The following is a 22,124-nucleotide window of genomic DNA, read 5'->3' on the forward strand; positions in this document are numbered from 1 at the left end:
AACAGGCCCTTCGATATGTTGTCGGCATGATGTCTATGCCAAACATTCTTCAACTAATCCCTATCTTCACGTGATCACAATCCTTCTATTCCCTGCATATCCGTTTGCTTTTTTAAGCTTCACTACCTTATCTGCTTCCACCACTACTCCTGGCAGCATGTTCCAGGCTCCACCCACCGCGCTCTCTGGTTTAAAAAAAAATAGAAGAGCAAAGTGTACAGTGCAAGAATATCTAATAATGGCACCTTTCCAAAACTCCATGCTCAGGCCACAAGCAAAGGCACGGCATTCCCCACAACCTCGGTTCCAGTCTGAAGAAGGGTTTCGGCCCGAAACATTGCCTATTTCCTTCGCTCCATAGATGCTGCTGCACCCGCTGAGTTTCTCCAGCTTTTTTGTGTACCTTCGGTTCTTACTCTCTCCCCTGAAGGAGGAGGGAGAGCTTATGGGGAAGAATAGACTCCATCACAACTCTGTGCCCCACCTAATGGCTGGCTGTGGAAGTGCAAGTGGACTTGGAAAAACCTTCCATCTGCTTCCCATCCAGTCCCAATGAGGCGGTGAATAATACAAGGAAAAGGAGGAGTATTCAGACTGCACAGATCACTGTCATGTGGCGCAAAGAGACAAACTGTGCAGGGACTGAAGACAGCATGAGAATTCTGTCAACAGCGTGAGAGTGTGAAAATTGGCTGCAATGCGTGACTCTCACGCTCAAAGCGTGAGAGTCACGCATTGCCCTGGTGTAGTCAGTCTTGCCAGACTGACTAGTCAACTACTTTTGCTGGTGCCTGTGCCCAGTTTAGAAGACCGAGGGGTAACATTATTGAGACATACAAGATCCTGAGAAGGCAATGGTGCAGTAGATGTTGAGTTGTTTTCACGTGGGAGATTTTCACCATACTTGTGCATAAGACAATATGGCTTCCCACTATCCCTGACCAAGGCCAACACCCTCTGTCTGCCCACGACCTCATCACGGAGCACAGTGCCTCTCTACCGCAACAGGAGGGTATCGGTGGAACGATTCTCCCAGGCAGATAGACACAAAATGCTGGAAGAACTCAGCGGGACAGGCAGCATCTCTGAAGATGCTGCCTGTCCCGCTGAGTTACTCCAGCATTTTGTGCCTATCTTCTGTTTAAACCAGCATCTGCAGTTCCATCGTACACGATTCTCCCAGGCAGTTTACCTTAATAAAGAGTTTAATCTTAAGGAACCACATTGCTTTATCAGAACTGTGACAACCTCTGCAACCAACATGGAGTCTCCCTCGATCTGCCTGAATGGAGTAACTGGATTTGCCACGGAGAGAAAATAGGAGGTTTCTGCAGATGTTGACCCTCCCACGTTCTAACGATCACCGAAACATTAACCAGCACAACAGACCATGTCTTTGTATCTTCAAGCACAATAAAAATTAATCTGAAAGCAGTACAGCACCGATGCACCAATCAGGGAGACACCAGGCATCTTGGAAGGACTGTTGCCATGACAACCACCCATCTCTTAGCAGCAAAAGGCCAGGAGAAGTGAGCTTATGGAAAATTAATGGAAAATGTTACCCGTGGGAAAAACAAAGGCATTTCTACTGAAAACAAAACAATCCAAAGATTCAGGGCCCAATAATTGGGAAATTGAAATACTTAATAGTCCGTCAGCATAAGGGCTAAATGGCTGATTGGCCACATGAGATGTGCGCTTATTAACATGTTCAGTCAAGCAGAAAATGATCATCATCCGCCTTCCTCTCACAGGGAGGAAAGCACAAGAGCAAGTGATCAGGGCGTTGCCCTTCAAGGGGAAGCAGGTACACTGGGATCAGCCCCATTCCTGTCAGGAACATGGCCAAAGTGTGCATCTTGTTTTGAGAGCCACATGACCCAGGAATCAGTGCGTAATTGCTCCTGGCTGGGAGGCTGCTGATGATTTTCTGCTTGGCTGATCATGTTAATAGGCACGCTGCCTGATCTTTACAATCATTCTTTTTTCAGCTGTTGAGCAGAAACGGGTAATGCTAGTGCTTTAACGTAATCTAGATGGTGGTACGCACTGCATGAAATGGACTCCCTCTGTCCCTTCCCCCGTCACAAGGCGATGTCAAGTGGCACGGAGACTTTGTTCATGTCACTGCTGATCGGCACATACAAGGACTTCTCAGCCCACGGTGGGTAGATATCAGTTCCTGATAAATGCACCCTAATTCTTTTTTAGTTTAGAGATACAGCATGGAAACAGGCCCTTTGGCCCATCGAGTCCACGCCAAGCAACGATCACCTGTACACTAGTTCTATCCTACACACTTACAGAATCCAATCAACGTACAAATCTACACGTCTTTGGTATGTGGGAGGAAACCGGAGCACCTGGAGAAAACCCTCGCAATCACAGGCAGCTGCAAACTCCACACAGACAGCACCCATCGTCAGGATTGAACCTGGATTTCTGACTCTGTAAGGCAGCATCTCTACCACTGTGCCACCCACATGGTTAACTACACATAATTATTTAGCCCTTGTTTGACAACACTGAAAAGGATTACCTGGACAATACGATCAGAAGAAGGTCTGAAGAAGGGTCACGACACAAAACATCGCCTTTCCATGTTCTTCAGTGAAGCTGCCTCATGCACTGAGTTGCTCCAGCACTTTATTTCTTTTTTTTAACTAAACTAACATTTGCAGTTCCTTGTGTCTACATGATCAGATCCCTGTTTGTAAACCTTCCTGGTGCATAAAATGGCTGTCATATTTCCTACATTGCACCAATAATTGCAAATCAGAAATTGCCTGCAAAGGACATTGTGCAGATACAAAACGTTTTCCTTCCTCAATAAAAGGCTTGAATAGTTTTTCTTTCCATGTTCTGAATTTCACCTGTCATTGCACCATAAGAAACGATGAACATCTGCAGGAGCAGTGATTTACAATCCACTGCACTGTATTGAAGACACCATTCGTTCAAAATGAAGGCATGTTTTGGTTCTGACTATCTGGGCTGCCTTTAACCACTGTCTAGTCAGCTCCATATAAAAATGTCTTGAAATAAATAGCCTGAACGTTTTTGAATCTTCCAGGCTTGTTTCAACATTATTCTCAAAGAGCCTGGCGTCTGAACTCACCACGAATAAACCACTTTTGTTATTTTGGCAGAGAGTACACGTTTCTCAGCCAAATAAAGCGGAAAAGGACAGTATTCTGGTCAGCCATCTTTATTGAGGCTCTTCTTTGCTAACTGGAACAGCAGCATTGCACCTGAAAACCTCTGGCCTACACCTGGGTTTTGGCTCCATTAGCAGGTTGTGTCCTGGCCAAATCTGTCAGCGTGATTGCTTGCACACCTCTCACACTATGCGCTTGGTAAAATGCCAACTGGAAGACATCATGCTAAACACACACCTTCTTACTCCACAAATCCAGCTGTTAAAATCTGCCCTTCACAGGAGACTCTCATTTAGTGAAGAACCATAACTCAGGAACATCCAAGAAAGCCCATCCTAAAATTGATTCAAATCTGGCAGATGGAACCAAGTCTCCATAACAACCCAAGAATTCAAACTTAACTTGACCTGGTACCACCGGCTCAGATTATTGGCTTAGTAACACCAGGAGGCCTAATGCAGGACAGCAGACAACAATTTACTTCCTGGTAACCCCCAAAAATCCAACTGTGCTGGAAGTATCCCTAAGATAGTTAATCATAGCAATGGATCAAAAGTGCTCCATAAATGGAATTTCAAGTTCCCCTTAAATTCTCAGCTCCACACTCTTTGGTGCAGAGTCACAATGATGATTTGTACTTGGCCAGCAATACCACGGGTTTTCATTTCATCCCAAAATCATAATGATTTTGTTGCAGTCACGGAATCGCAGAGAGATACAGCGCGAAAACATGGCCCAGCCAACCAAATTCCTGTCCACCATCCTGCACCCATTTGCACTAACCCTAACTCAGCACATTTCATTTTCTCCTTAACTCTTTCCAGACTCTACTATTTATCTACACACTCGGGATAATTTACAGAGGTCAATTAACCTATCAGCATTTTGGATGTGGGAGGAATCCAGAATATCCAGAGGAAAACCTTGCAGAGTGACCATGCTAACTCCACGCAGGCTGCACCCGAGGTCAGGATCAAACCCGGGTCACTGAAGTTGAGAGGCAACAGCTCTACTTGCTCTGCCTTAAGGGCCTGTCCCATTTACGGATTTTTTTAGGCGACATCGCACAGTGATGCCTGTTTTTGGTGGTGAGTAGTCGCCCAAAGAGTCATACCTTTTTCTGGTCGCCGCTGGATTTTCGGCCACCTGCTGCGAATATGACGGGTGCCGGCAAGTCACAGAAAAAATTGCGTAAGAGGGATAGGCCCTTTAGTCCCACCCTCTCATAATCCCAAGGAAACAAGCTGGCCTCAACTTTGTAAATTTTTGTCTACCTTTGATTTTCCAGCATCTGCAGTTCCTTCTTAAATAATTCATTATTAAATAGATCTTTCTTAATTTATACCGATGAAGAATATTAATAAAATCTTCATCCTGGAAATGAAATATACAAAAATAGATACATTTTGTAAACAAGGATCTGGATATTCAGTTATGTCTATTTTTAACAATATGATAATCGTGGCTTGGCTCCCAATTTTGTCACCAAATATAATTTTTGAAAGTCAATGGCATTGTGAAAGTACCTCCACCTCAGGGACTGCAATAGTTCAAGAAGGTGGCTCGAGGATAGTTATGGGTGGACAATAAACTGTGATGATTGACACTGGCATCAGGATCATTACAAATTAATAAAATCACAGGTCTTAATCCTATCTCTGGCTGATGGCCCCAATGGCTCAACAGCTCACGGGCCACAGTCTGTTCATCCCTTCTGTGTGATGAGATGCTGTCGGCTGCAAGCCATGATGAGGCAGAGGATCCACTCTGAAATAAACATGTGAGGATTTGCAGCCCCTAGCTCTTCTACCGCACAGAATATGGAGTTTGCTTTAAACGTTATCCGCAATCATCTATGTTAGGAGCCTCTGATCCAAAGGAATACACCTAATCAATAGGGCAATTAAGAACCAGAGGACATAGGCTTAAGGTGAGGGTGGGAGTGGGCAGGAAGGGGGGGGGGAGATTCAATAGGAACCTGAGGGGTGACTTTTTCACACAAAAAATGGTGGGTGTACGGAACAAGATGCCAGAGGAGATAGTTGAGGCAGTTACTATTGCAACGTTTAAGAAACATTTAGACAGGTACATGGATAGGACATGTATAGAGGCATATGGGCCAAATGCAGGCAGTTGGCAGGTATGGGCAAGTTGAGCCAAGGGCCCGATTCCATGCTGTAAGACTCTATGACAATGCAATTGAATGGACATAAAAAAAACCCAAATGCTGAAGTAACTCAGCAGATCAGGCAGCATCTCCAGAGAACATGGATAGCTGACATTTTGGGTCAGGTCTGCAGAAGGGTCCCGACCCAAAGCGCCACCTATCCATATTCCCCCGAGTTACTCCAGCATTTTTTTGTCTTTCTATTCCCAATTGGTCGATGGGGCCGTGTGGTGAATGGTCAGCCTCCAGTGATCTACAAAGCTGCCTGTTATGATTGTGCGAAATGAATCTCTGAAGCTACCCACACTACTGCCTATTGCCTTGATCCATTTAGGATCCTTTGGATGGTATTTCCTGTCTGTTACATAGAGAATTGAGGCCTATATACTGGGGTTTTGGTACCATTACATACATTCTTGCTCTCGCTGATGTTGCCCTGTGAGTTGGTGGATATTTTGGAACTGTTGGATGTGCAACTTGTTGAGCAGTCATCGGTAATTAAGGCAACACATCTAGGAAATCCAATCTAACACTACCCCCTTTGCAAAATTACTTCGAAGAATTTATATATTCCTTGTGCTTCTGAAGATTTTCCACTCCACATAGAAATCTAAGTCATTGTTATTTCAACGGTGATATAATGATCTAAAGAACTTTCATCATGAACAGTTAAGTGATTCATGATCACACTGACAATGTGTTTTTTTTTAAGGGGGGCTTCTCTAATTTTCTATGAGTTTACTTTGTCTCCTTCCAAATACACAGCAATACTGGGCAGGATGGGATGGAGTGTCAACGTCAGACATCTTCTTCATACTACGCTCACTCCACTCCACCAACCATCCACAGTGAGTTTGATGCTGTACATAGTGAGCTGCATGGTTCAATTGTTTGGGCACGACCTTAATTTCCCATCACATTAATAATCCCAGACAGACATTTTGATCGTTTAGTATTTGCAGCATCTTTGTAAATACCTAAACCAGTTTTCCAATACTTAATTTCCTGAACCACATATGAACTATTTGTATCCTGAATATATAAATTCCCATGAACAATCAACATTGGAGCACTTCGATTGAGAGCATATTTCTACATGCATTTGGAACATATATTTTATCTTCCTCTCACTGGCTTTGCTGATAAATTTCCTTGCACATGAACTGCTCCATAGTTAAATTGTGTTTTGCAGTGATTCTGACCTTGGCTTGAAACAACGCATTCTGCAAACACAAGACCTAATAACAGTTGTTTGCATGTACAAAATGGTGTATATATATATAACCTTACTGATCATTTGCTCAAAAGATAAGCATCATCTCCTTAACTCACAAAATGCAGGACTCTGGTTTGGAATGTTTCACTGACGACACATAATGACCCATAAAATATCCAGCCACAAAGGAATTTTTCCTACAGATTTTCCAAGAATATATTTTTCTATTCCCACCCCTCCCCGCATTCATTCTGATCCCAGTTGGTCCTTGTATCTATGGCAACTCTTTGCAATCAGAAATGGAAGACACACACTGGCACCTTCAAAGAAAAGAAAATCACATGGTTTTAACGTTGCTTCATTTTCATCGTTCTTGTTTGCATTTCCTTTTGAAATTTTTATACAATTTTCTCCTTATTTCATTATTTCTTTGTCTCTTCACCGACAGAAACCTAAAATTGCCTGATTACAAACAGGGAGCCCACGATTATTTTAGAAAACATTTCACAACCAACGTACCTACCACTTTTAGAATTTTCTACCCTCATTCTCCTCAAGATCCTGCACTTCCCCGCCACACCCTATCGTCCTTTAAGAGTGCTGAAGACCCTCGGAGCTCAATGAAGTGAAAGTCAACACGGTTTCTGATGAATCTCTACCACTTGCATATCTTTTAAAAAAACACAGATTCAGCAAGTCAGGCAGTATCAGTGGAGACTGAGGCAGAGCTCACATTTATCAGAAGTGGTAAAGAGAGAGAAAATATGCTAATTTTAAGATGCAGCCAGGGTGGGGAGAGTTGTATAGAACAAAGAAAATATCTCAGGTACACAAAAATGCTGGAGGAACTCAGCGGGTGCAGCAGCATCTATGGAGCGAAGGAAATAGGCAACGTTTCGGGCCGAAACCCTTCTTCAGACTGAATCTACCATCAGTCTGAAGAAGGGTTTCGGCCCGAAACGTTGCCTATTTCCTTCGCTCCATAGATGCTGCTGCACCCGCTGAGGTTCTCCAACATTTTTGTGTACCTTCGATTTTCCAGCATGTGCAGTTCCTTCTTAAACAAAGAAAATATCTCTGCAGAGTACGGCCAGGGTTGCCATCGGGATAAGTTGCAGAGGGCATCCCAACACTTCACTGAGAGTTTAAGCATTCTGAAACAAAATACAGACCCAGCTCCTCAAATGGAAGTAAAGGGCCACAACTTGAGGGAGGGATCTGGCATGGGCAGTACAACATGTAAGGTGTAGAATGTAGATGATACAAATCTATTCATAGCATCAATACAGTGTGAGGTGTAGGTGATACAATTCTAATCAATACATCGATACAATGATTTAGAGGATAACATTCTGATCAATGCATGGACACTCAATAGCCTGCTGAAGCACATTCAGTGAGAATGACTGCATTTGTTTTATGGTTTCAAAGTAGCAGTAAGGAAACCCCTTGAGATACAACACTGCTGCCATTAAAATGTATACAGTGCAGCCCATTCCGATAAATGTTAATCCAATGCACAATTCACCTGGATCATGGAAATAACATTTTAATTTAGTGAAATCTTTCTTTGAATAATTCAGAAATCTGTGCCAAATTGCCCAAATGTGGATGAGAACGTGGAATAACATAGAACTAGTGTGAATGGGTGACCGATGGTCTGTGTACACACAGTGGGCAGAAGAGCCTGTTTCCATGTTGTATCTCTAAAAAAAGAAAGTGCTGGGCTGTTCTCTATGGAATTCTACTTATCCCTCCATGAACAGAAATAGAAAACAGATTATTTGGACATCATGGGAGCTTGCACAAATGGCCGCCACATCTCCTGCATTAGTGACTTCACCTCAGTGGGTATAGAGCGGTCTGGGCACCCTCAGGTCACGAGTGACACCCTGTAATCTCCTTTCATATCAACAGAAATCCACTGCCATGATAAATAAACTTGTAACATAAAAACAAAATGTACCCCTGCGTTCAGTACATACTATTATACAGAAGTGGGAAGATCCAACTCCCTCTACCAGCAAGATGAACCACAGTATAAAAGCACAATTAGCAGCCAAACTACTATAGGAATTGGCCAAAGGGCAGTGGTTTATCTACAGTAATTCAATAATCTAATGATTCATGGCTCAATCAAATGACCTACTGATGGCCTCACAGATGAGTCAAAGGAACCCTCGGCAGGAGAATGATTATTGCCTGGAAATTCCTCTTCTCAATAACCGCGACACTAACATGTATACTGTTGCATTAGGATCATGGCAGTAGATTCTGATTGTAACGTGACCATAGTGATACATTTTCACAATATGGGTGGATTTCTGTTCATTACATTAAACCTGAATTTAATGCAGTTTCACACTCTCAAGCATATAGCAAGTGGGCTGTGACTGACACCTATACAAATCATGAATCTATCAATCTCCAGCTTAAAAATATCCATCGACTTGGCCTCTGCCGCCTTCTGTGGCAATGAATTCCACAGATTCACCACCTGCTGAATAAAGAAATTCCTCCTCATCTCCTTTCTCAAGGTACGTCCTTTTATTCTGAGGCTATGGCCTCTGATTCCAGACCCTACCACTAGTGGAAACATCATCTCCACATCCACTCTATCCAGGCCTTTCACCATTCCTCATTTCTCTTTCTCCCTCATTTGGCTCCTACTTTTACTAGAGACTTTACGGCAAGGGCTAGTAAGTGCTCTTGTTGGCCGAGTTGTGTGGGATGCAGGAGACAGAGATGGTATTGTCTCCTCTCGTCCTGGCGGATGGTCCTGGTGCCAACACTGCTGTTGCTTAATTATTATGACAAAGGAGACCATTCAGCCCATTAGCTCCATGCACTATCCCAGCAAAGTAACCCCACCTACTGCTCCTTCCTGGAACTCTCTCTCACACAAGCCCATCAATTTTTCCTTTGAATTTTTTTATGCCATTGACCTACACTGATGGGTAATATTTTCAGTAGCCAATTTGCCAACGAGCAAGTCTTTGGGATGTGAGCAGAAACAGGACTACCAAGGGGAAAGCCACATGGTCACAAGGAGAACTTGCAAACCTCACAAATGACAGCACCCAAAGTCAAGATCGAACCTGGGCCCCTACATCTGTGAGGCAGCAGTTGCACTAGGTCCTGGCCCAAGTTTCTTATGACTCATCAGCATTGCCTTCTCCACCCACCACCATGTGGAAAAGGTCTGGGCTTTGCACCAACTAATCCACAAACTGTTCATTGGAAAGGGTTCTGTGCTTGCATGGAAGTGTTTGTGCCTGCTTCCTGTTGACACCCTGCCAGTCTGGAAACGTGTACCGGCACTTGGTGTTGTAGTTCATCCCAGTGCAGGTTTAACCCTCAGATGGGCAACAGGGTCATCAATGGGTGCAACTACTTTTAATCACTTAATAGAAAGTGGATTAATTCATCCCGTATGATTTTGGACAATGTCTTTGCTGGAAGTATGGAACTCTGACTAGGGCCAACTCTGTTAATGTGTGGAGACGTTGGTCGGTGTGGACTAGGTGGGCCGAAGGGCCTGTTTCCGCACTGTGGCTTTAATCTAAACTACACTAAAACTGTCCATGATCCTATTTCTCCGTAAGTCAGGAGAGTCCGTTTTCTACAGTAACCAATATTGTATTGCTCTACATATACCTGCTACAATTCCTTTGTTTTATTGAATAATCACCCGAGCACTGCGCATAATTAACCTAATTCTATACTGTTTGCAGACAAGTTGAAGAGGTCAGCGAGATCATCGTCCTCTGTAACTGAGGACAAGCAGTCTGTGGACTGCTAACTGCTGCCCACAACATTACCCCTGACATTACCCCTGGGACATGGAGTAATGAATGGGCTTGGGGTCAGCTCTGGATGACCACTTGGTTCTGTAAGTAGGGCATGGGGTGCCCATGGAGACCCATTCGCCATCTGCCTGCCGGTTTTAACATCTTTAAAGGGGAGAAGACATGTGTCATGGTTTCTTAAAGCAGAAATGTTTGAATTGTATCATTTGTTTTATGATTCTAGAATTGCAGTTTGTGCTACACACACACAATTGCCCTGGAAATGTCCGTAGGTCAATTTGTACAAGAGTCTCCTCAGCAGAACAATGTGCACCAGCAATACAGCAAAATCAATCCTCAATAACATAAGGAAATCCTTCACACTGTGAAGATTTAAGAGCGCCTTCCTATGGGAGTCTGGACTAGAAAGGAGGTCGATAATCGTTCAATCTCATTTGGAAATAATCGAATTTTAACAGAAAATGATGGAAGGCTTCAGGTTGCTATGGCATGTTGAAATATCTCAATTAATTGAGCTTTCTTTGGGGATAGGGGTTACAGAGCTTGACAATATCAGAAATATGTGGCAGTTTCTTCACGCAGGATTCATGAAAGGGACTGATTCTCTTCAATGTATGGTGTGGGAATGAAGGATCTTCAATAGTGCAGAAGTGGCAGCCTCTGCAATGCAATGGGAGATACACACTTCCAGCATGCAAGAAGTGTTTGGTTTCCAGGATTGGCAAACTAACTTACAATTGAGACAGACAATGCAACAACACAGGGAGGGTGGACACAAAATGCTGGAGTAACTCAGCGGGAGAGGCAGCATTTCTGGAGAGAAGGAATGGATGACGTTTCGGGTCGAGACCCTTCTTCAGACACAAGGAGTGGTTGACCAGAGCTGAATTAGCACTTGCTGAATGCTTTCCCCTTCATGTTATCAACTCTTGCTTTCAATCCCTCTCGACATGTCACAGCACTGCTAGCCATTGAAGCAATCAGCTCCCAGATTTCCACTATCGTTCAGTCTAATAGAAGGTCGTGAGAGCAGAGAAGGTGATCTGACTGCTGCACAGAGCCTGACTGGTCTCTTGTCCATAGACGCCATCAGCCAACACAGAAAGTGCTGGAAACACTAATCAGGTCTGACAGCAGTGTAGTTTAGCGTGGTTAGTTTAGTTTAAAGACAGCGTGGAAAGAGAAATAGCAGTAACGATGCTGTCCTTGGTGTCCTGACCTGTACTTTCCTCTGTACCAACTTTCCTTTCATGGTTTGTCTGGTGATAATACCATTGCTGTTTCTGGATGTGATGCTGTACACAGATAGCTTGCAGCAGGTGCCTTCATTACGATAGTAACCTCATTGGCTGTAATGCACTTTGGGGCTTCCCCAGATCATGAATGTAAGTTTATTGTCATTCTTTCTTCCTGGTGCCCCATCTCAGACTGTAGCATTAGGAAGTCACATCAGTAAAGCACAGGCATTTGCTACTCACTGGAATATACTGCTGCCCGTTATATACATTCTCTCCGTGACAACGTGGGTTTTCTCCGGGTACTCTGGTTTCCTCCCACACTCCAAAGTCATACAGGTTTGTAACTTAATTGGCTTAGGTAAAGTTACAAATTGATGCTAGTGTGTAGGATAATGTTAATGTGTGGAGATCACTGGCCAGCGCGGACTCAGTGGTCCGAAAGGCCTGTTTCCGCACTGTATCTCTAAACTAAACTAAACTAAAGCATAAGTGAAAAATTAAATTGCTTCACATTCCCAAAAGCACAGCATCAAGGCGACGAAAGCCAATCATATCCCGCATACTGTCTTTGACTGACTGATAGGCTTGTATTTCTCATCCTATGGATTCATATAGGAATAAACTGAAACAGAATCAAAATGATAGTGATCTGAAAATTTGAAGAAATGGTTTATGGCCATCAAGTTTTCTCTGCAAACATTGGTAGTGAATGGAAAGTGTATTGATATGCTTGTGAATCCCCTGTACTATATTTGCTGTATGTCCTCACAACAACCCACAATTACAGGATTTCAGCCAAATTTCTAACAACTCTGAGAGAGAATTTTGTTGGTTATGAAGTACTGCAGGATCAGTAAGGTTGTTTGTCAGACATTTTCCTAATTTTGGTGGTTGTAAGAAGCTGGAATGTCAGAGGGAATCAATACAGATACTTTTTGTTCTTTGAGCTGCTAAGGATGGGTCAGAAGCAAAGGCCACCAACTGAACGATAAGCGCCCTTGGAATGACGGAATGGTCCAGCTATGTTTCAGTGGCAGCAGAGTGAGCCTCTCACAGTGCAAGTGTCCCTATTTGGACACCTGACATCCTTAACTCATTGCCCTTCATTCTTCATCAATATTGGATTGAGCGCTAACAGTCCCTCCCAGTGCCTTAAAGCAGACAACTTCCTCGTAAGTTACAGTCACATTTCAATGCATATGAATCAACATTCGCACACTTCAATGCCATTCCTCTGGCACAACCTCTGACTGGTTAGAAGAGCAGACAATCACAGACTTGGCCCACAATTCTCAGGCTCGAGTCCAGGAGTGAGAGTGGCTGCCCCCATTAATGTGCATTGGCCAAAGGGAATAGAGCATTAGTGATCGAGGATTTCATGTCCTTGGGTCACCTAGCAGCAACTTGCTAAACTGTAACTTGTGACAATCCTCTGAGTGAGTGGATGGGAGTGGTTGCCAATGTTAAAGGTGACACAGTGGTGCAGTCGGTAGCACCTTTGCCTTGTGATGTCAGTGATCTGACACTGATGGAGAGGAATGGCATGCATTTCGGGGGGCCATCTGCTGCCACATGTGGCGGCAGGCAGAAATAAAACTATTCAGTGAACTTGTTAACTTTGTTAGTGCCAGAAACATGGCGACTCGTGTACTGCCTAGGTGAGGTCTGCTGTATGAATTTATCGGGTTGTCTTCAAAACAAAGCATGTTACTGTTCCTAGGTACATGTGACAATAAAGTATAATTGAATCATTTAGTTTATTTTAGTTTAGTTTAAAGATATAGCATGGAAAGAGGCCCTTCGGTCCACCGAGTCCGCGCTGACCAGAGATCCCCACACACTAAAGCCCCTGTCCCACGATGCGAGTTTACCCAAGAGCTCTCCCGAGTTTTTAAAAAATCAAACTCATGGTAAGTACGTAGAATGTACATAGCGGGTACGTCGGAGCTCGTGGATGCCTCGTAGCGGCTCGTAATGCTAACGGCAGGTACTCGGGAAACGCGGATACTCGTAAAGTTTTTTCAACACTGTGAAAAATGCTCTTGGGTAAACTTACATCGTGGGACAGCGGCTTAGCACTATCCTACACACACTAGAGCCAATTTACAAATGTTACCAAAGCCAATTAGCCTACAAACCTGTACGTCTTTTGAATGTGGGAGGAAACCCAAGCACGCGGAGAAAACCCATGCAGGTCACGGGGAGAAAGTACCAACTCCGTACACAGAGTACCAATAGTCAAGATCGAACCTGGGTCTCTGGCGCTGTAAGGCAGCAACTCTACCGCTGCACCCACCGCGCTGCCCCGTGAATTGTTAATGGATACTCTATGCACACAGCATTTCAAATGAAGAATTTAGTTTAGTCCAAATGTTGGAAACCTGTCATGCCTTTGCTGCCAGAAGTGAGGTCAGTCACCTGATTCTATTTGCTAATTCGGGTTCCGTTGCAACTAAAAGCATCGAGAGCAGCACCCAGCTTTGTCTGGGTCTGCAGGACTCTGGCTCAATAACCACCTCGAATGCCTCCTTCCCAGCAAAAGTGATATACTCCATTCAATGTGAAATGATAATTTTGGCCTTGTAATCAGCAGGCAGGCTGCTTGCTGTTGGCATGTAATGATGATCACTTAAAACATACCCTGCACTCAGTACCATAATGACATATAATTAGATGGCGGAAAAGCTATCAAGTATCACGTCGGTGTGCACAATGGACCGTGCGGCTGATCTCAGTTATTTTATTTACTAAATCCGGATTCTCTAACGGGCAGTACTACTATCAATATTAGCGTCAGTGCAGTACAAGAGCACCCTGTGCCTGATCTCCCCCTGCCTTGGCCTGTTGTTTATTGCAGCCAGGCCTGATCAGGTTGCTTTCTGTCAATTGCACAAATTCAGCTGCATGATGAGGAACCACAAACATTGGAATGGAACCCCTCCTGGTGGATGCTGCGAACAGAGTGCGTCGCAGCTGTGAGAGAGATTATACAAGGGACACTCTGCTTGCCAGCTTCCCCTACAAAATGGCATTGTCAGTTGACTATGGCTGAACAATTATCCCGCTAAATATCCAAACAACATGATACATTCTTCACATCAAGAGGTAAAGAGCATAGATTCTGGGGGCTGGGGCTTCAACAGCTGTAGCTTTACATCATCATCACTGCCACATTTCAGTGCTATAACACACCCAACACAGACAATATATCAAAAGAGACCTTAGAGAGACACCACCAAAGTATTGGATAATTAGCCAAAGGAGGGTATGGCAACAGAAGCTCAGTCAAACAAGGTTTCTTTAGGAAGAGAGTGGGGTGCAGATACGGAGGTGCAGGTTTTTGACGTTACTCAAACAACTTGGTGCACTAGTATGAGATGGTGTCACAATTTTGACACCAACTCTTCATGGACACAGAAATAAGTAAAGGATTAATGTACAAAGTGGATTTTTACTGAAATTGTGCGTGCAGTAAATCTGCTCAGCCCGTGGTTTATCACAGAGCCACTGGTTAAAGATGGGATTCTAACAGCCTTTCATTATCCATGCACAGAAACCATAATTTAGGCATTGTATTTTTCACATGATCTGCTTTGTTATCAATGGTATTTTTTCAACCATTTAGGGACCCGATTGCTATTTCTGGACGTCTTGTGGACTCTGGGTGGGATTTTGCAGGTGGTACAGAAGTGGGAGAGATGTAGAGGAGATTGTTGCTGTGGTAACAGGTATGGTAATCGAGGGAGAATCTCCATTTTCACTTTGCAACTGACGTTTCCAGCAGCTGGCAGTGGCTTGGACACAGTATCTTCTTCAGGTTCTTGCCATCTTCAGCCCAATTTCTCTTCTCCATGGGTGCTTCTGTCTTCCAGATTTATTTGGCTGATGATATCTCTTTGTATGTCAGCACACTAATACAATACTTATGACCGGAGACAAAATGTATTGAAGAGTAACACGGCCAGTCTAAGCGCACCTTCGAAGTTTCAGCATTGTAGCACCACTCAGACGATGCTTATGGAATCACACTGCAGCAAGTTAGTGCAATCCCCAGAACTGCTGCCTCTTAGATCCAGGGACCCCGTGACAGTGTGGGTTTCCTCCAGGTGCTCTGGATTCATTCCACATCTCACAGATGTGCTAGTACATAGAACAGTTCTCTCCCTTTCTATGAACAGATGCAAAGAACTCGTTTAGTATCTCACGTGCATCTCCGGACTCCAAGCACAAATTCCCTCCTTTACCCTCAGCGCTCCTACCTTCTCCCTGGTTATCCTCTTGGTAGAAACATCATTGGGATTTTCTTTAATCCAACTCACCAAAGCCATTTTGTGGCCCCTGTTTGGCTAGTAGGGGAACTGGCCACTGTAAATTGTCCCTGATGTGTTGGTACGCAGTTGAGTCTGGGAGGAGTTGAAGAAAATTGGGTAAGAAAAGGTAGGATTTGTGTAAATGGGAACTTGACTTGGTGGGCCGATGGACCCGTCTCCAATATCCATGACTTGATAACTAATTTCATGTGATATGGGTATTGCCAGCAATAACAATGCATAATTTCAGTCCATTTTAAAAGGGATGGGGGTGGGGGTGGAGAAGTGATTGTAGTTGTTCAGAAATGAGAACTGGAAAATTGACAGGTGCAGAATATAGGCTGTGGTTTGGCACAAAGGTAGCGTATCACAATCTCCAAGTAATTATTGCGGGATGCAAGCAGAAGCCTCCACGTGGCGCATCCCGGGCAATGCTGACGACAGGAACTGCACCACAGTGACTGACTGAAGTAGCCAATTCTGCAACCACCGACCGTCAACCGTCACTGACCGACCGGAAAGACGTGATATGGAAGATGGCCGGACACGAGGAAGAAGAAGTAATTATTGCCGGAAAACCCAGATTGCTGTGCCAGATCATTTAGTGATGCAGCTACTGAACTTCAGATACACAAGACACACAAGGCTCACAATCTAACGTTCTCTGTGAGTGCTCCTGTATCTGACTCTGGGCACAAGGTGTATGCTGTGGCATGGCAGCCAAACTGATGTAAAATGCATTCTCCTGTGTGCAGGCTGATCCATGAGCAGTGTAGATATTATGATCAGCAGCAGCAGAATTTCCCAATTGCTGAATCTGCACACTTTGAGGAGCAGTGTCAAAATGAAGATGAAACAGCACCATTTGAAACAAAAGAGAGAAAATAATTCCATCTTGTGCACAGATCACTTTCTTGTTTACCCCTTCAATGCAAATAGTACTTTGCATTTTCATCAATGCAAGCAGAAAAATAAATCAGTTTCAGTGTTTAATCCTGAGGGGGCAATATGCAGGACACATCCTAATTAAAAGACGCTACTGTAGCTGTGAAAATGTTTAAATTATATTTTTCCCTGGAGCTGGGCAGAATATGAGATTATCTCCACTTTTTTTAGCTAATTCTGTTGTTCTTTTCCTGCTTTCACAAGACATCCATCAGTGTCCACAGCAACGGGCTGTACCATTTTCTACCTCACGACCTGCCTAGGCAACCTCTTAGCAACGCCCTAGCAACACGCCTGCAAACTCTTTCTTTGGAGAGTCTCCTCCAGGGATGCAAATGAATTATTAACAATGTGTCACTGCTTTGCGGTAGGAATCTGATGTGAAAACGATAATAAACGATTGAATATACATAAATTGCACAGGGTGATTATTTTCGTGCTGGGCTTGCCCTTTCAGTTCAGCTGCCTTTCATATATTATCCTTCATTCTCAGCACCTTCCCTCACAGGCTCTGCCCACCAGAACTATCAGGTAAATTCAGTGCAACAGCTACAATTGAAGGTCCTGTTCGCTGTTTTAAACGTAATCGCCTCATTCTTCCAAGCTTGTTCGCACAGGAAGCAGCGAGTTCATCATCATATAAACTAGAGCTCTAACAGTGCTTATCAGACCTGGAGTTCAGTGAGACTTGTTAGGGCCGGGATTGAGAGACAGCACCAACTTCCTTTAGGCACCAATTGTAGAGATGGTCTTGGTGACCTCCCGCCTCCTACACACGTGCATAATGCAGAGATCCTACTGTACCGATTGCAGCAATGGTACAGCATTGGGGAAGCTTCAATCTAATACCATCCAATTCATTAACGGCAGCAGAAATCTTTCCACAGTCTTGGGCTTGGCTCGCTCTTAGAGCCGCAGCTGATGGTATCAATTCTCGAAGGAAATTGTCGAGTGATTTTTCAGATCATGCAGCCTTCAAATTAACATGGATTTTCACCCATTTCTATTTTGTTCTTTGCAGGAGGTCACATGCATTTCTGAATGCATCGGGGCCTAAATGCATGGTGCCTAAGCCATCGCAGTTGTATGTGGTAGGTTAGACAGAACCGACTACCTCCAACTGCCTGCTGCTCTGTGATGATTGTCCTGGGAGATTAGCTCAAATAATAAAGGCAGGTTGTGGCCTGTGGAAGGTCAGACCTGTGACATGGAAGACAAAGGTAAAATAATCCCAATGATCTCATTTAATAAAATGTAGGCTTGGTGGGACGATAGCTGGGCAAAAGAGGGGAGGTGGAATATAAAGATAAATATTTCCTTTGTGAAAGAAAATTCTAAATTTCCCTATAAAGAAATCAATTCAGTTTTGGTCTTCTTAGCAATCAAACTATCACTTTTAATCGCCATAGTTCCCATGCCCAGCTTTTAGACTTCTTAAGAGCACTTAAGAATTCTTAAGACCATTTGGTTTGATCTGGGTTTCATTTGCTTTCAATGCCACTCTTGCTCCATCTGTAAGTGTTCACCTAATTCCTGCTACTTTGAAATGGATATTAATGGCTGGATGCTTTTGTTCAACGATCCCCTTGCTCCTTTATTAGTTATTTCTCATGCACTCAACTCCCACTGTGACACTCTCACCCAATAAGCACCTTCATTGTTGTTGTGTAGGAAGGAACTGCAGATGCTGTTTTAAACCGAAGGTAGGCACTAAAATGCTGGAGTAACTCAGTGGGACAGGCAGCATCTCTGGAGAGAAGGAGTGGGTGACATTTCGGGTCGAGCCCCTCTTCAAAGTGAAGAAGGGTCTCGACCCGGAACGTCACCCATTCCTGCTCTCCAGAGATGCTGCCTGTCCCGCTGAGTTACTCCAGCTTTTTGTGTCTACCTTCATTGCTGTTGATCTGCTTGCTGTTTCACCCACTTCTGCTTACGATGCATCCAACTGGCCACTTTTTCCCACTTTTGCCATCTCCCGTGTCACAATTGTGATCATCATTCCCTCAGGCCCAAGTGTTTCCAGATTCAAGCAGTTACTACAAGATTTCCCTAGCCATTTAATGGTATCTTCTGCAACCAGTTGAACAGAAGCATCTTTGTACTATGGTTCAAATCCAATTATTAGTGATTTATATTGCTGTCATCAATTCACAATTATGTCCTCACGAAGCTCTATATTTAGGTTTTGATTTAGGTTTATTATTCTCACATATACTGAGGTGCTGTGAAAAGCTTTGTTTGTGCTCGCTGTTCAATCAGATTAGATAATATTAAGGGGGGCACATTAGCACAGCTGCCTTTCAACTACCGGGACCTGGGTTCGATCCTGACTATGGGTGCTGTCCTTGCGGAGTTTGTACGTTCTCCCTGTGATCGCTTGTTTTTTCTCCGGGTGCTCCGGTTTCCTCCCACACTCCAAAGACGTACAGGTTTGTAGGCTAAATGGCTTCTGTAAATTGTCCCTTGTATGTGGAATTGTACTAGGGTACGGGGTGATCACTGGTCGGCGCAGACTCGGTGGGCCGAAGGGCCCGTTTCCATGCTTTATCTCAAATATCTAAAGTCGATATATAAATATAATCAAGACAAACTCCAGTATAATAGGTAGAGCAAAGGTGAGAATACAGAGTGCAGAATATAGTTCTCAGCATTGTAGTGCAATTGTTCCATAGACAAAGTCCAATGTCTGCAATGGGGCAGAGGTGAATTGGACAAGGACTCTTAAGAATCCTGATAACAGAAGGGAAGAGGCTGAAGGGCCATACATTCCTGATAATTATCCAAGAGAAGGCAATGAGATATAACAGATGCCATGGTCACTCCTTCCTTCCTGAAGTGATGCAGCGCTCGGGAAAGGAAAGGCTGCCCAACCTTTGAAAGGCACCGTGACTATTGTACAGCAGCTCATCCCTTAGGCAACGTAGAGTCACTAATCATTATCATTGGTATGGGGAGGCAGCCTGCTATTTTTATATTGATAGCTAGCCGTGTGCATAATTCTGGAACTACTCAACAACTAGGTTGGATGGGGGTGGGCCGGAAAGGAAAGAATCCCCGTTGAGCACATGTAAGCTGCTTAATGCTCCGAGTCTGTAAACGTTGCCAGTTTATACTCTTTCCTGATAGGCAATGCAGAGAATCTCCGAAAGTGGCCCGTTCCTTTGCTGAAAGGGATCTTTGATCCACCATCCCTAGTGTAAAAACCATTCGCTGAGAAAGGTCTTGAATAGAAAACAACCCTCAGTAGGATATTAGGTTGCCTAAATATAGAGAATGATTAATCCACTGACAAGATATATACAAGTACTAATCTGTTTTATAAACTCAGAAAAAGAGGGAGCAGTTTGTAAAAATAGTAATGTCAAATTATTCCATGCATTCCCATCAAGTTATTTTTCTAAACTAGAGATTGCAGGTGCTGCAACCTTGAGAAAAAAACAAAGTGCTGGAGGAACTCAACCGGTCAGGCAGGATTGAACTGAGTCTCTATAGCTGTGAGGCAGCGACTCTATTAGTTGTGGGATGATCGCTGTGCCATCAGGAAAGAGTAGCAGTTGTGGACTGCATCCATTCTGTTAAACACCAGAATGCATACAGGGCTTCACCTATGACTTGTCAGCTGTAGGTTCCACATTGAAACAAGCATCTTGGCAGCAGGGAAATTCTGCAACTACCTCCAGCAGAGATATGGAGATCGATACCATGATATAGAAACATAGAAACATAGAAAATAGGTGCAGGAGTAGGCCATTCGGCCCTTCGAGCCTGCACCGCCATTCAATATGATCATGGCTGATCATCCAACTCAGTATCCTGTACCTGCCTTCTCTCAATACCCCCTGATCCCTTTAGCCACAAGGGCCACATCTAACTCTCTCTTAAATATAGCCAATGAGCCCTAAAAGACTTCCCCCTTATCCTTAAACCGTGACCCCGTGTTCTGGACTTCCCCAACATCGGGAACAATCTTCTTGCATCTAGCCTGTCCAACCCCTTGACCACAGAGGACTTGGGCCGACACTGATAAAGTATTGCCATCAGGATAACGTGGCAAGCTAGAGATATCTGTCACTGCCTGATGTGAGACACCAGTGCTTTTCCATGTTGAGGAAGACAATGTGTGGACTATGTAAACTATGGATGTGGATCTTGGCATTTCAGGTCTACATGGAGTAAGTCTGACAGGTCAAATCGACAAGCAGGCCAAGGCCCCCCATGGAAGTCAAGAAATCAGCAATCATCCGTAATATTTCTCCAGTACCGCCTCCTGCTCCTCCACTCACCCCTTCCTTTTATCATCAAGTTTTAGGAACATCCACAGTTCAATTAATGAAGTTATATTAACATCATCCTAATTAAGCAATTAACTTCGAAGCTGAAAGTCATGCTCGTGAAGGGTTGCTCGGATACAGCCTGATGCGGTTAAATGCGGATTCCGGTGGGTCGTAACCAGCTTCCTGACGAGCTCCGGCTTTCCCTGATATTAACCAGCAGCTGGTCCAAAAGCTGTATTCTGCACTACGTTAAGGTGCAGCTCCTAGTTGTCCGCAGTGACCATCACTATGAACACATCTGAGTGCAGTGATGGCATTGCCACATAGGCCTGATGGCAATACTTTATCAGTGTCTGCCCAAGTCATCTGTGGTCATGGTATCGATCTCCATATCTCTGCTGGAGGTAGTTGCAGAATTTCCCTGCTGACAGCCCATAGCTGCCAAGTTGATTGTTTCAATGTGGAACCTACAGAAGACAAGCCATAGGTGAAGGCCTGTGTGCATTCTTGTGTTTAACTGAATGGGTGCGGTCCACAACTGCTACTCTTTCCTGATGGCGCAGCGATCAGGGCACTGCACCACATAAGGCACATCTTTAGTTTAGTTTAGTTTAATTTAGAGATATGGCACAGAAACAGGTACTTTGGCCCACCGAGTCCATGCCAACTAGCGATCCCCACACACTAACACTATCCTACACACACGAGGGATAATTTACAATTTAACCGGGCCAATTAGCCTACAAACCTGTATGTCTTTGGAGTGTGGGAGGAAACTGGAGCTCCTAGAGAAAACCCATGGGGTCACAGGGAGAACGTACAAACTCCTTACAGACAGCGCCGTAGTCAGGATCGAACCGGGGTCTCTGGGTGGTGATTCTGTGGAATTCTTTGCCACAGAGGGCTTTGGAAGCCAAGTCGATGGATATTTTTAAGGCAGAGATAGATAGCTTCTTGATTAGTACAGGTGTCAGGGGTTATAGGGAGAAGGCAGGAGAATGGGG

The 22,124-nt window shown here is 44.1% G+C and overlaps 1 protein-coding gene and 1 long non-coding RNA gene across 4 annotated transcripts in view; both read right to left on the reverse strand.

Annotated features, from left to right (window-relative positions):
• The window catches only part of gnao1 (G protein subunit alpha o1), a 198,480-nt gene that overhangs the window by 73,212 nt on the left and 103,144 nt on the right, over nucleotides 1–22,124 (reverse strand). The window lies entirely within an intron of this gene.
• LOC116982737 lies at nucleotides 3,337–10,546 on the reverse strand. The gene is made up of 3 exons (XR_004414524.1): nucleotides 10,366–10,546; nucleotides 6,897–6,900; nucleotides 3,337–3,348 (listed from the first exon to the last, which is right to left on the reverse strand). It is a non-coding gene; the product is annotated as an uncharacterized LOC116982737 (long non-coding RNA).

This window comes from Amblyraja radiata, chromosome 17, assembly GCF_010909765.2.
Source record: "Amblyraja radiata isolate CabotCenter1 chromosome 17, sAmbRad1.1.pri, whole genome shotgun sequence".
In the NCBI taxonomy this organism is placed as follows: domain Eukaryota; kingdom Metazoa; phylum Chordata; class Chondrichthyes; order Rajiformes; family Rajidae; genus Amblyraja; species Amblyraja radiata.